Here is an 11,370-nt window from a genome sequence, read left to right on the forward strand (position 1 = left end):
GCCGAGGTACTGGAATGCAAATAAGAATTCATCAGATAGGACCTGGAATGGTTCAGCAAATTCAGTCTGTGTGCATGGAGTGCCAAGGCCATGGAGAGCAGATCAGTCCTAAAGATAGATGTAAAAGTTGCATTGGAAGGAAGACAGTTCGAGAGAAAAAGATTCTAGAAGTTCATATTGACAAAGACAAAGATGGCCAGAAGATAACATTCCATGGTGAAGACCAAGAACCAGGACTGGAACCAGGAGATACTATCATTGTTCTAGATCAGAAAGATCATGCTGTTTTTACTCAACGAGGAGAAGACCTTTTCATGTGTATGGACATACAGCTGGTTGAAGTGTTGTGTGGCTTCCAGAAGCCAATTTCCACACTGGACAACCAAACCATAGTCATCGCCTCTCATCCGGGTCAGATTGTCAAGCATGGAGATATCAAGGTGTGTTAAATGAAGGCATGCCAATTTATTATAGACCACATGAAAAGGGTCGCCTAATCATTGAATTTAAGGTAAACTTCCCTGAGAATGGCTTTCTGTCTCTTGATAAATTCTCTTTGCTGGAAAAACTTCTACCTGAAAGGAAGGAAGTAGAAGAGACTGATGAAATGGACCAGGTAGAACTGGTGAACTTTGATCCAAATCAGGAAAGATGGCGCCATTACAATGGAGAAGCATATGAGGATGATGAACATCATCCCCGAAGTGGTGTTCAGTGTCAGACCTCTTAATGGGGCCAGTGAATAACACTGCTGGCATTTTATATGCAGTAGTGAATGAGCAAAGCACTGTAATCACTATATGCTCACTACTTGCTATTGTTTTTGTTTTAATATTCATCTATAGTAGTGTTTTAAAAAGTTAAATGAAAAATAAATGCAAATATAAAAGCTGAAAAAAAAAGAAATTGTCAAGCTAAGAGGAAAAGCCTAAAAAGACTAACATTAAGGGTTTCTCAGGGAGTGTCTCAGCCCAACTACTTGCTGTGAAGTCTGAAAAAGGCACGTTATGTCCACACACTTAGAACTTTTAATCATCTTCTTAGTTGTCCATTATTAAACATGGGCAGTTAAGCAGACATTACCTTACATTCACAGAAAGACTGAAGAGAACAGAGAGAAAATCATCACAAAACAAATTTCCTAGACTGAAGGATGTGATTTTTTTTTCTAGTTTTAGGATCTTCTGAGAGCCCAGAACAAGTGTTAAAAATAGACCTACTTCAAGTTTATTATTAAATTTTAGAGCCTTTGAGACAAAGAGGAATTTTTGTAACTTTCTAGTGGAAAAATTATGTCAGTTATTGGAGAATCAGAATCAGAATGACCTTGAAATCTTCACCAACCTGTAGTGGGCCTTTGAAATTCAGAAAGGAAAGTACAACCCAAGATTCTATAGACAAAATATCAGTGAATTGTCAGGATAGAATAAGACATGTCCTAACTTGTGAAATCTCAAGAAATTTACCTACATGAGTAGTTTCTCAATATGGCACTGGACGAGTTTCTCCAAAATGAAAGCAAAAACTAATCAAGAAAAGACATGATTGATACCAACCAAATACGAAAACTACTATGATGGTTAATTTTATGTGTCAACTTAGCTATGCTATGGTGGCTCTGTTTGGTCAAACACAAACCTAGATGATGCTGTGAAGTTTTTTTTTTTTTTTTTTTTTTTTTTTGAGGGGTTTTTGCTATAGGACGCGTGCACTCACCAGACAGACAGAAAGAGATAGAGAGACAGAAAGCGAGAAATCACCCCCCCCAGGGGGGATGGCCATGCTGCAATCCCTTCTCCTCCATTCTCCTCTCGGGATCTTGGGCACGCACGCACACGCACCTGGCGTGAGTTTAAGCCACCGGGTCCGGGACTCGAACTGCGGTTGACTACATGAGAGTCTAGCGACATAGCCATCACGCTAACTGCTGCTCCCCTGTGAAGGTATTTTTGATATGTGATTAATTTTTTAAAAATATTAAATTAGTTTTATTTGAGCAGATACAAAACTGTTTCTTTTTTTCTTTTTTCTTTTTTTTTTTTTTGAGAAAAGATAGTTTTTTCAACAAATGGTGCTGGGGAAACTGGATATCCTCCTGCAGAAAAATGAAATTATACCCTCCATCTCCATTTACAGAAATTCACTCAAAATGGTTTAAAGACTTAAGCATAAAGCTACAAATCATAATACTACTGGATGAAAATACTGGAGAGGGACTTCAAGATATTGGAATAGGTAGAGATATCTTGAATAGGTAGAGATATCTTTATGGGTCTTACATAAAGCACTCTATGACTGAAACTGATTGACTAAAGGTTATACAAACACAATAAATTAGTGTAAATACCAAAAAAAAGAAAAAAGTAGACCAAAAAAATCAGTAAATATAGGAGACTTGAACACACTATCAACCAAATTTGAATTGTTTATATATTCTGGTTGTCAACCTCTTATCTAAAATATAATTTGTAAATATTTTCTCCCATTCTGTAGTTTGTCTCTTTATTCTTTCCTTTGATGTATAGCTTTTTAGCTTGATCAATCTCACTTACCCTGTTTGATGTTATTGCCCTTGCTTTATGGGTCTTATTCAAAACTGTTTCTTAAGGACTAACTCTGAGTTTTCCTATAAGAACGTCTTAGGTTTATCATTGCATAAAAGGGGGAAATTTTCAACTAGACAATACCAGGCTTGAATTTTCATGGCACCAACACAGAACACCTCCATGAAGCACATTTCTTAGCAACCACAGTCTTGCAATATCTGTTGTCCAATGGCTACTAGATACCCAAGAAAGAGAGATGATGTGTTTTAGAAAGGGTTATCCAAAAGAACCTTTCTAGGATAACTTATTTTATATAAAATTAAATTAGTAGACTAAATAATACAGCTTTCAAAGACGCAATTTATAATTGTGTCTGCTCATAGCTCAATTCTTTCTTCCTTTTACTCATTATTATACTAGAAGTTGGTGAATATGATTACATCCCTGACCTCTTTCTTTCCTTAAATTTTATTTTATAATTTATTTACATCTCCTTTTAAAAATTTCATTTAATTTCTTATTTATATCTCTATAGCACACAGCATTATTTTTCAAAGCATGCATGTTAAGTGTGATAATCAAATCAAGGTTAGTACCATAGACATCATTTCAAACAATGAACCTTACATTTTTGCATTTGTTAAATGCTTTTGCCTGGGCCCCTCACATCCAACCCTCATTCTTTGCCACCACCCCCACCCCCATACAGTTGGTATCCATACTTGTCCTCCCTATTATTAGGTCTTCAAATCTTTCCATTTCTGCTATGGAGTGTGGATGTTCAGTATATGATGAGAGAGGCCATACAGTGTTTGTCTTTCATAGTCTGGTTTGTCTCACTTAGCATTAAATAGTCTACAATCATCCACTTTATATCAAAAAGACTATAATCTTGTCATAAGATTTTTAGACAATTTTCCTTTTAAGCTAAATGCATTTATTATTTGGAATAAAAATCTACACTATTTTTAAAATTTAAAGCTTGCAGAGTTTTCTAAAGATTCAGCTATGTTTTTTTCATCCTATGTTTCAGTTATTAGCACAGTAGAATGCCAGGTTATATCTAAAAGTGACAATCACTTGAACCAGATATTACTATTTGGAGATGTTTATAAAATAAAATTGAAAAAATTAAAAAGGTAGAAAGGTAGAGTTCAGAGTACTTTATAAACACTGAAGGGAACAGTAAAAGTCATATAAACATAAACGCTAAAAATTATATAAAAAATATACTTACATATATTACACACACACACACACACACACACACACATTGCCTTCAATGCTTGTAAAATATTTTATGCTTTGTTTATTATATACACAGACATCAATACACACATACACCAACAGTCATAATTAAAATATAAAATATGGATCAATGGTGGTGCAGCAATAAAATGAGGTGCTCTGTGAAGCTGACCCACATGAAAGATTCTAGTTCTGTGCATCCAGAGCTCTCCCAAGATAGCTTGCCCATGATCCAATGCTGGTTTAATGTGGGGGTAATCATGACATCAAGACTCTGTTGGGGGTACTGTCTATTTCTTTCACTTATAGAAGGAAAAATAAATAAACTCTAAAAATATCTAAAAACCAAATGTAAAATATTGCCTAACATTAAGAAATTTTAAAAGTTTTAAATTCATAATAAAATGATGTATTACAAAACCATTGCAAATAAAGCACATGAAGATGGTAAAACATGAGAAAATGTTCACATAGTAGTACTACATAAAAAATATAAGTAGGCTATATGTAAGTTATAATAGCAACTATGAAAAATGTTTAAGTAGATAAGAACTCAAAAGTAACTTGAGTAAACTCACTTTTACTAATTGAATAGTGTTTAAAACAAAAAGAGTAAACTGAAGGGAAGACAGTGGTACAGGTAGTGTAAAAGTTAACCATGTAGACTGTCCCCATGGCATACTAGTTGAGGGAGCCAGATCCATATGACCAACTAAGCAGTTTGAATCCCAGCCCTGGGTGACTTGAAAAACACACCAAGCAGGGGACCAGCAGATAGCATGATGGTTACATTGCTGGACTCCCATGTGGTCGACCACAGTTCGAGCCCCGGACCGCGTGGCTTAAAACTCATGCTGGGTGTGTGCATACATGCACAAGATCCCTAGCAGAAGATGGAGGAGAAGGGATTGTGGCATAGCTGTTCCCCTTGGGAGGGATGATTTCTCTCCTGTCTATATGTGTCTCTCTGTCTCTCCAGCAAATACATGCACCCTATGGCAAGACAAAACAAAACAAACACACCTGGCATGTGTATTTGTGTGTCCCAAATTCCCCCAAAATGGAGAAATGAGAAGGAACTATGATGTGACCACACCCTGTTGGGAGTTGCTTTCTCTCTATATATCTCCCTGTTTCTCTGGGTTTTTGTCCCTCTCTGGTGAGTGTCCATACCCTCTGAAAAAATCTTAGAAAAAGAGAAAAAAGGTAACTGTGAGGCAAAAAAGTGAGCCAAATGCAGACAAAGTTGGGAGGTAGGAAAGAAACATATAAGATTGAAGAGGTTTTTGTGTTTGCTTGTTTGTGTGATTATTTTGTTTGTTTAAGGCGGGAATTGCTTAAGTAGGTATCCATGGGTAGAAAAGGAACCAAGGGGAAAAAAAAAAAAAAAGAAAAGGAACCAAGGAAATATAGAGATCAACAATTCTAGAGATACAGGAAGAGAGACAGAGATAGAGAGAAGGACATACATGAAGACAGATACACACAGAAAATAGGAAGTCAGAGAGACAGAGAGATGTTTGGATTCATGCATAGAGGAGAGGCATGCATTGACCAAGGAAATAAATTGCTGTATGGAAGGAATTCTGGTAGGTACTCATGGGTGCTATATTACTTTTAATTCTCATAGCACTGTAGTTTTGATATTATGATCTTCCTTTCATGAATGAAAATCTGACACTCAGAGAATTCAAAAGCTCTTGTTAAAAAATCATGTGCGTGGAAGAGATAGAGTTGGAATCCAGGTCTAAGTTTATTTGCCTGTGTTCTTTCATCCGTATCACTCCTTAAGACAGAGGAAAGTCTAAAGCTGGGAAGGTGAGGAGTTGAGGAAGTGTTGAAAGATTCAGTTTAAACATGCTCCTCTATTTCTTCTTTTCTTTTGCATTCCTTTTTTTTTACTAGAATTCCTAGGAAATAGATTTTCTGGATCCTGTTTACAATAGTGCTAGCTTTATCACATTTTAATTTTACTTCCAAGAAATTGGTGTTTGTATCATCAGTTTACAATCTATCTAAATGTTTTAAATCCTTTAAATGACTGTGTAACCACCATGTTTAGGTAAGTGGATGATGAGGTTTCTTCCTTTGAAGAAGGGTATAAGAGTCAATGATCCCAGAAATCAAATACAAGGTTGCTGCCTCATTTATTGTACAATTCCTTTTGCAGAGCAAATGTACCAAAAAAAAAAAAAAAGTACAAACAGGAGAGAATCACTTGAATAAAATGTTGTGATTGCATTTAATTTCCCAGAATGCTGATGAGCTTCTGTGGACCACCTCCTCATTCTGACTGGAATGAGCTGAGCTGCTGCCAGATCCACCAGGGCCTTTGCAGTGGCTCTCTGGCCCACTGTCCAGCTGCATATGGCTGCCTATCAGTCTTGGAGCCTGTGAAATAGGAGAGCCCATGAAGAACTCTGTGGAATTAGATTCACAAGTGCCTCATACGGCCATAAGTATGTTTGGTGTCAAAGGCAAAGATCATTTCTCAGTTGAAAGTCTAAGAGTCAGTTCAGCCCATGCAAGTGTGAATTATTCTGAGTCTCTTTGAAGGAGAAGAGTCAGGGAAATATATGTTCATCAGAACTGGGAATAGCTGTCCCCTACTGGCTCCTGAAAACACTTAAACCTGTATTTGTCCACTTTTCCCTGAGTTGCTGCCAAACTAATTCTATTTATTTTTCATGCTATGACACTTTTCCTGACTTTGAAGTAAAAGGGACTGGAGAGGGAGCTGAGCTAATGCTAAAACCCTTGAATAGGACTTTGACTGTTCTGGAAAGGGGAAGCAGGACCAGGGTCAAGAGTGCACTCTGCTGAGTTTTGAGGTGAGAGGGAAGATCATGGAACAGAGAAATCTCTGACCATCAGTATCCTGGATGGCTTCAGTGGCTGGTGAAGATATTAGTGCTGGTCACCCTCTTGGTTGCCTACTCTATAAAACAAACCACCTCAAAAACATAATGACTTAAAATAACAATTTAGTATTATCTCTCATGATTCGGTGGATTGTCTTGGGCTCAGCTAGACAGTTCTCATTTAAGATATCCCATGTAGTTGCAAGAAGATATCAACCAGGTGACAGTCATGTAAATGAGCTACTGGGCTGGATGTCCAAGATGGCCTACACATATGGCTGGCAGTTGACAATACCTCTCAGCTGGAGTTGTAAGTCTTAACACCAACATGTGGCCTCCCTGTGTGACTTGGGTTTCTTACAACTTGGTGATTGACTCCCAGAGGGTGTGGTCCAAGAGTGAGCATTCCAAGGGACTCAGACAGAAGTGGCAAGTCCTGTATGTCTCACCCTTGGAAGTCTCAGAATCTTATTTCTGGTTCTCTCTATTGGTCAAGGGAAGCCATTAAGTCAAGTCTGGTTAATTCTGAAGGAGAGAATTAGATTCTACTTTTTTATTTAATGAAACAAGCCTGTAGAGTGAGAGAAGGAATAGGAGGTCACACTTGGCAATGTATCATTAGTTGAATAGACATCAGCTAGAGCTTGATAGCAATGGGCCTGGAATATATGGACTGGAATAAAACAAATGGCTATTCAGTGCTTACTGTGCATCAATACCTTTGCGTACATTATTGCATTTAATCTTTTCAACAACCCTTTGAAATAGTGTGGCAGATTGAATTTTCAAGCTCTAGTTCTAGTATTCCCTGGATCTATGCACCTTGCTGTGTAACTTCAGTGACTTCATATGAGAAATACAAAAAAGTGGTTACTTCCTTGGACCCTGCCTTTTGGCTTGACCATATGACTTGTTTTGGGCCATGTGTAATAGTAGATATGATACAAGCAAGCATTTGTAAAGTGTTTGCAGCATGGTTAACTATGCTTTCTGGCACTTCTGTGCTCACCATGATAAGGGTTTCTTCCCAGAAAGTGCTGCCTCTTCCACTTGGAGTCCAAGATGAGACACATGGAGCAGACTGGAGCCACTTAGACACATAGCTTAAAGCAGAGATATTCTGCTGAGACCAGTCTCAGTCAGCCATTTCCCAACTAGCTGACCACAGATGGGTGAAAAATGCTTATTATTGAATGCTACTGAGATTCCATAGTTGCTTGTAATATTAGTAGACTAATACAGTGGTATTATTACCTACATCTTTTTCTTGAGGCCTTTAATTCATTTACCTAGGGACCAACTTTGAATATAGCTCTGCTTAATCCATCATCCCACACTGTCTGTTACACAGGGACTACAGCAGGTAGTTCAAAGGCAGGTGCAGCCAACTTCTATACTGCACTGATGGATAACATGGGTAGAGGTTGGAAAGAAGTAGTTTCCAGGGGCCTGCGTGAGAATCCTTTTCTCTGGATTTCTTCCCTAGGGAGTTTTTAGAGATTGCTTAGACATTTGGTTTTGGCATGTGTGTGGGTTGAAAGGGATGTTGCTGTTCTGAGTTTCACTGTTTCTTAAGCAATTTCCACTGGAGAAATGAACAACAGAGGAGGGAGGGTCCATCTACATTGCTCAAGCCTGAAAGACAGCATTGTTGATTTGACTGTCTCTTGTGACTAACTAAAGAACCCAAAAGGCCCTGGGAAGGCATTGGTCTTATTGAGATCAATGCTGTGTGTATGTGTGTGTATGCACGCATGTGTGTGTGTGTGCATGGGTGTGTGCTTGTTCGCATGCCCTAAAGGTCTGACATTTGATATGCTTCACAATGAAAACAGAAGACTTTAAATTAATCTAAGACATAGCTTTTGATATTGATGCAGATTAAAGCTCTTTCTTCCATAATTTATGCTTGTTCTCTCAATGGATGATTATTTTTGAATAAATATGTGAAAGAAATAATACTGGACTCAGGGAGAGCCAAACCAGGCTTGGTTCTGGTACTCTGGATTTACTTGTTTGCTAAGGCTCCTTTTCCACATGATATCTGTCCTTGCCACCTCACATCATGATGGGCAAATGAATGCCTTGGTAGAGAAATCTGTACCTTCATCCAATAGAGGTGGGGGACAAGCATATCCAATATTTATAGAATATAAATTATTAATACGTATCTAAAAATAGAAAAGTTATCTTCAATGTTCTTATTTTTGCTTTTATAATAAAAAAAACAAATGCGTGTGGGGCCTACCTCTATTGTCAACTGACTGTTGTGTCTCCAGGCCTGTGATTATGTTGGCCCCAGTCCACAGAAGGCAGGCCAGACTTAAAGACAGAGATTGCAGCTTAACTCTGGTCTTTCCTACCCCTCGGCTGCAGAATCACCACAGCCCTTTCACAGGTACTAGTGCCATCGGCTATTTGCTGGACTCTAAAAGGCTTTTGAGAAGGTCTGGGTGAGGTCTACTGTTGGTTCTTCAGGTCCTTGTCCAAGGTGACATGTTAAACCTATATATTAACTCCCTTCTCTTCCATATTCCCTTTAAATTGAATACATATGTGCATGCCCAGAATCCTAGGAGGAGACTAGAGGAGAAGGGATGGTAGCATGGCCATCACTCTGGGAGTTGATTCTCGCTTTTCCTCTCACTGTCTCTCTTGAGTGAGTGCACATGCCCTATGGCAAAGAAACCCCCAAACAAAAAACAAAACCACCAAATTATTTAAAAATAGAGCAAAAATTTGTCCTAGTGCTAGAAAAGACAGAAGGATGCTATTGAAAGCAGGAGCTAAGAAGTTTTTGTTACATATGCTGTGATGAAGGATCAAGTTGAAGAGGTACCAACCACCTCATGATTCGAGCAAGAGAAAGAAAAATTTGCTGCAACACATTAATGAGATATAAAGCCAAGTCCCCAGGGGGCTGGAAGTGAAGGTAGAACAAGGAACATTTAGATTAAATCCAAAAAAGCACTTAGGAATTTGTGCCTGCCTGAGAGCGGCTCGCTGCAGACACAACCCCACTTCCGTTTTGCTCAGATTTCTTCCAAGATATTTCAGAAACAGAATTGTAATTAAATTGCCACTGGAGGCAGGGAAGGGGCTGCTACCTGAGCTAGCATTGGCATTACCTCCAAAAACCCAATAAAGGAAACATTCGGCTCAGTGGGGACATTTCTCTCACCAAGGCTGCTTCTGGCCTCATGGCTGTCCTGACACAAACATAGCTACATTCAGAAAGAAAGAGGTTGGAGTTGAGGGCAGTTGCCACAGGGCAAAGTCTGGCTCTGTCAACAACTCCAGCATTTTCAAGAGTTCAGGGCATACAGAGTGTGACAGGCTTTGATGCTTATTCCAGCCAAATAAAACATGCCAAGAAAACAGGGATTTCAGTTGCTTCAATAGTCCCCTAACTAAAAATCATATTAATTGGAAGACGCAGGTAAGTTTAGGCAGTACAAAATAAAAAGTAAATCTTGTGTCCTGTTGACACTAAGGGACTCTGTTTTGGATATCCCTCCTTACTACTCACACATAATGCATAGCAATCAAAATAAAAATTTCAGAAAATTGTAGGGGAATTTCAATGATCAAAATTAATTGAGTGGGCATGCTACATGTAAGTCATCTGAAGGGATGCTCTGCTAGCTTTGTTCTATTGTGTTTACAGACATACGGCATGAAAACTTGTGCTATCTCCAGTGTGACTGACTGTTCATAATTTTCCAAGACTAGATACCAAGTTGGCCTAACATAAATTTTCTTTGCACCTTCTTGGAAGACAGCACATTTTGGGGGAATATATGTAAATTGAGAGAAGACAGTGTTGTCTTTGTTTAGATAACTATCAAGAGCTATTTGCTGTTTCAAAAAAATCATGCCGTCAGTGCACACAGCGTCTGATACTTCAAAACTATTGCCAGCAGATACTTATATGAACCTGCACTTTCTGGCGTTTCCTCAGCCTACTGCAAGCATCTAAATATTGAAGATTTTCTTTTCTTTTTTTTTTTCTTTGTAGTTTTTTGCTATAGGACACATGAGCTTGTGTGTGTGTGTGTGTGTGTGTGTGTGTGTGAGAGAGAGAGAGAGAGAGAGAGAGAAATCACCCCCCAGGGGGGATGGCCATGCTACAATCCCTACTCTTCCATTCTCCCTAAGGAATTTGGGCATGCACGCACTTGCACCTAGTATGTGTTTCAAGCTGCTGGGTCCAGGACTCGAACTGCACAGTCAGTCTGTGGGATCCAGCTACCTTAACTACCACATCATCGGCTGGCCCCTGAATTTTTTCATATTCTTTTTTTTGTGTATTTGATCTGTCGAAAACCGATAAACATGGGAAATTTTGTAGCTTCGTTAGTTTATTTTGTGTGTGCATTTCTATATTTTGTTTTCTTTAAAATTTCTTACTTACATTTAACTATTATATATCTTTATGGCATACAATATGGTTTTCAAAGCATGCATGTGGTAGTTTCTTTTAAGGTTTCCAAAAGATATTTTTGTGTGTAATATACTTTGAATCTTTGTATTTTGGTATATAAAACTCATGACTTTAGGTCTTTCATGTAGATTGCATGTTTTATCATTGTAAGACTTATTATTTTATTTACTGATTTCATTGTAAGTTGTACTTTGTGACAATATTAATATCCCTGATTTTATTGGTTTTTTTTAAATGTACTTTTTTTTTTTTTTTAGGGGTTTTCCTTTTA

General features: G+C 38.1%; 1 pseudogene; it reads left to right on the forward strand.

Moving 5' to 3' along the window:
- The window catches only part of LOC102497118 (dnaJ homolog subfamily A member 1 pseudogene), a 1,175-nt pseudogene extending 442 nt beyond the window's left edge, over window positions 1-733 (forward strand).
- The last annotated feature ends 10,637 nt before the right edge of the window (window positions 734-11,370 follow it).

This window comes from Tupaia chinensis, unplaced genomic scaffold (assembly GCF_000334495.1).
Source record: "Tupaia chinensis unplaced genomic scaffold, TupChi_1.0 Scaffold000316_1, whole genome shotgun sequence".
Taxonomy (NCBI): domain Eukaryota; kingdom Metazoa; phylum Chordata; class Mammalia; order Scandentia; family Tupaiidae; genus Tupaia; species Tupaia belangeri.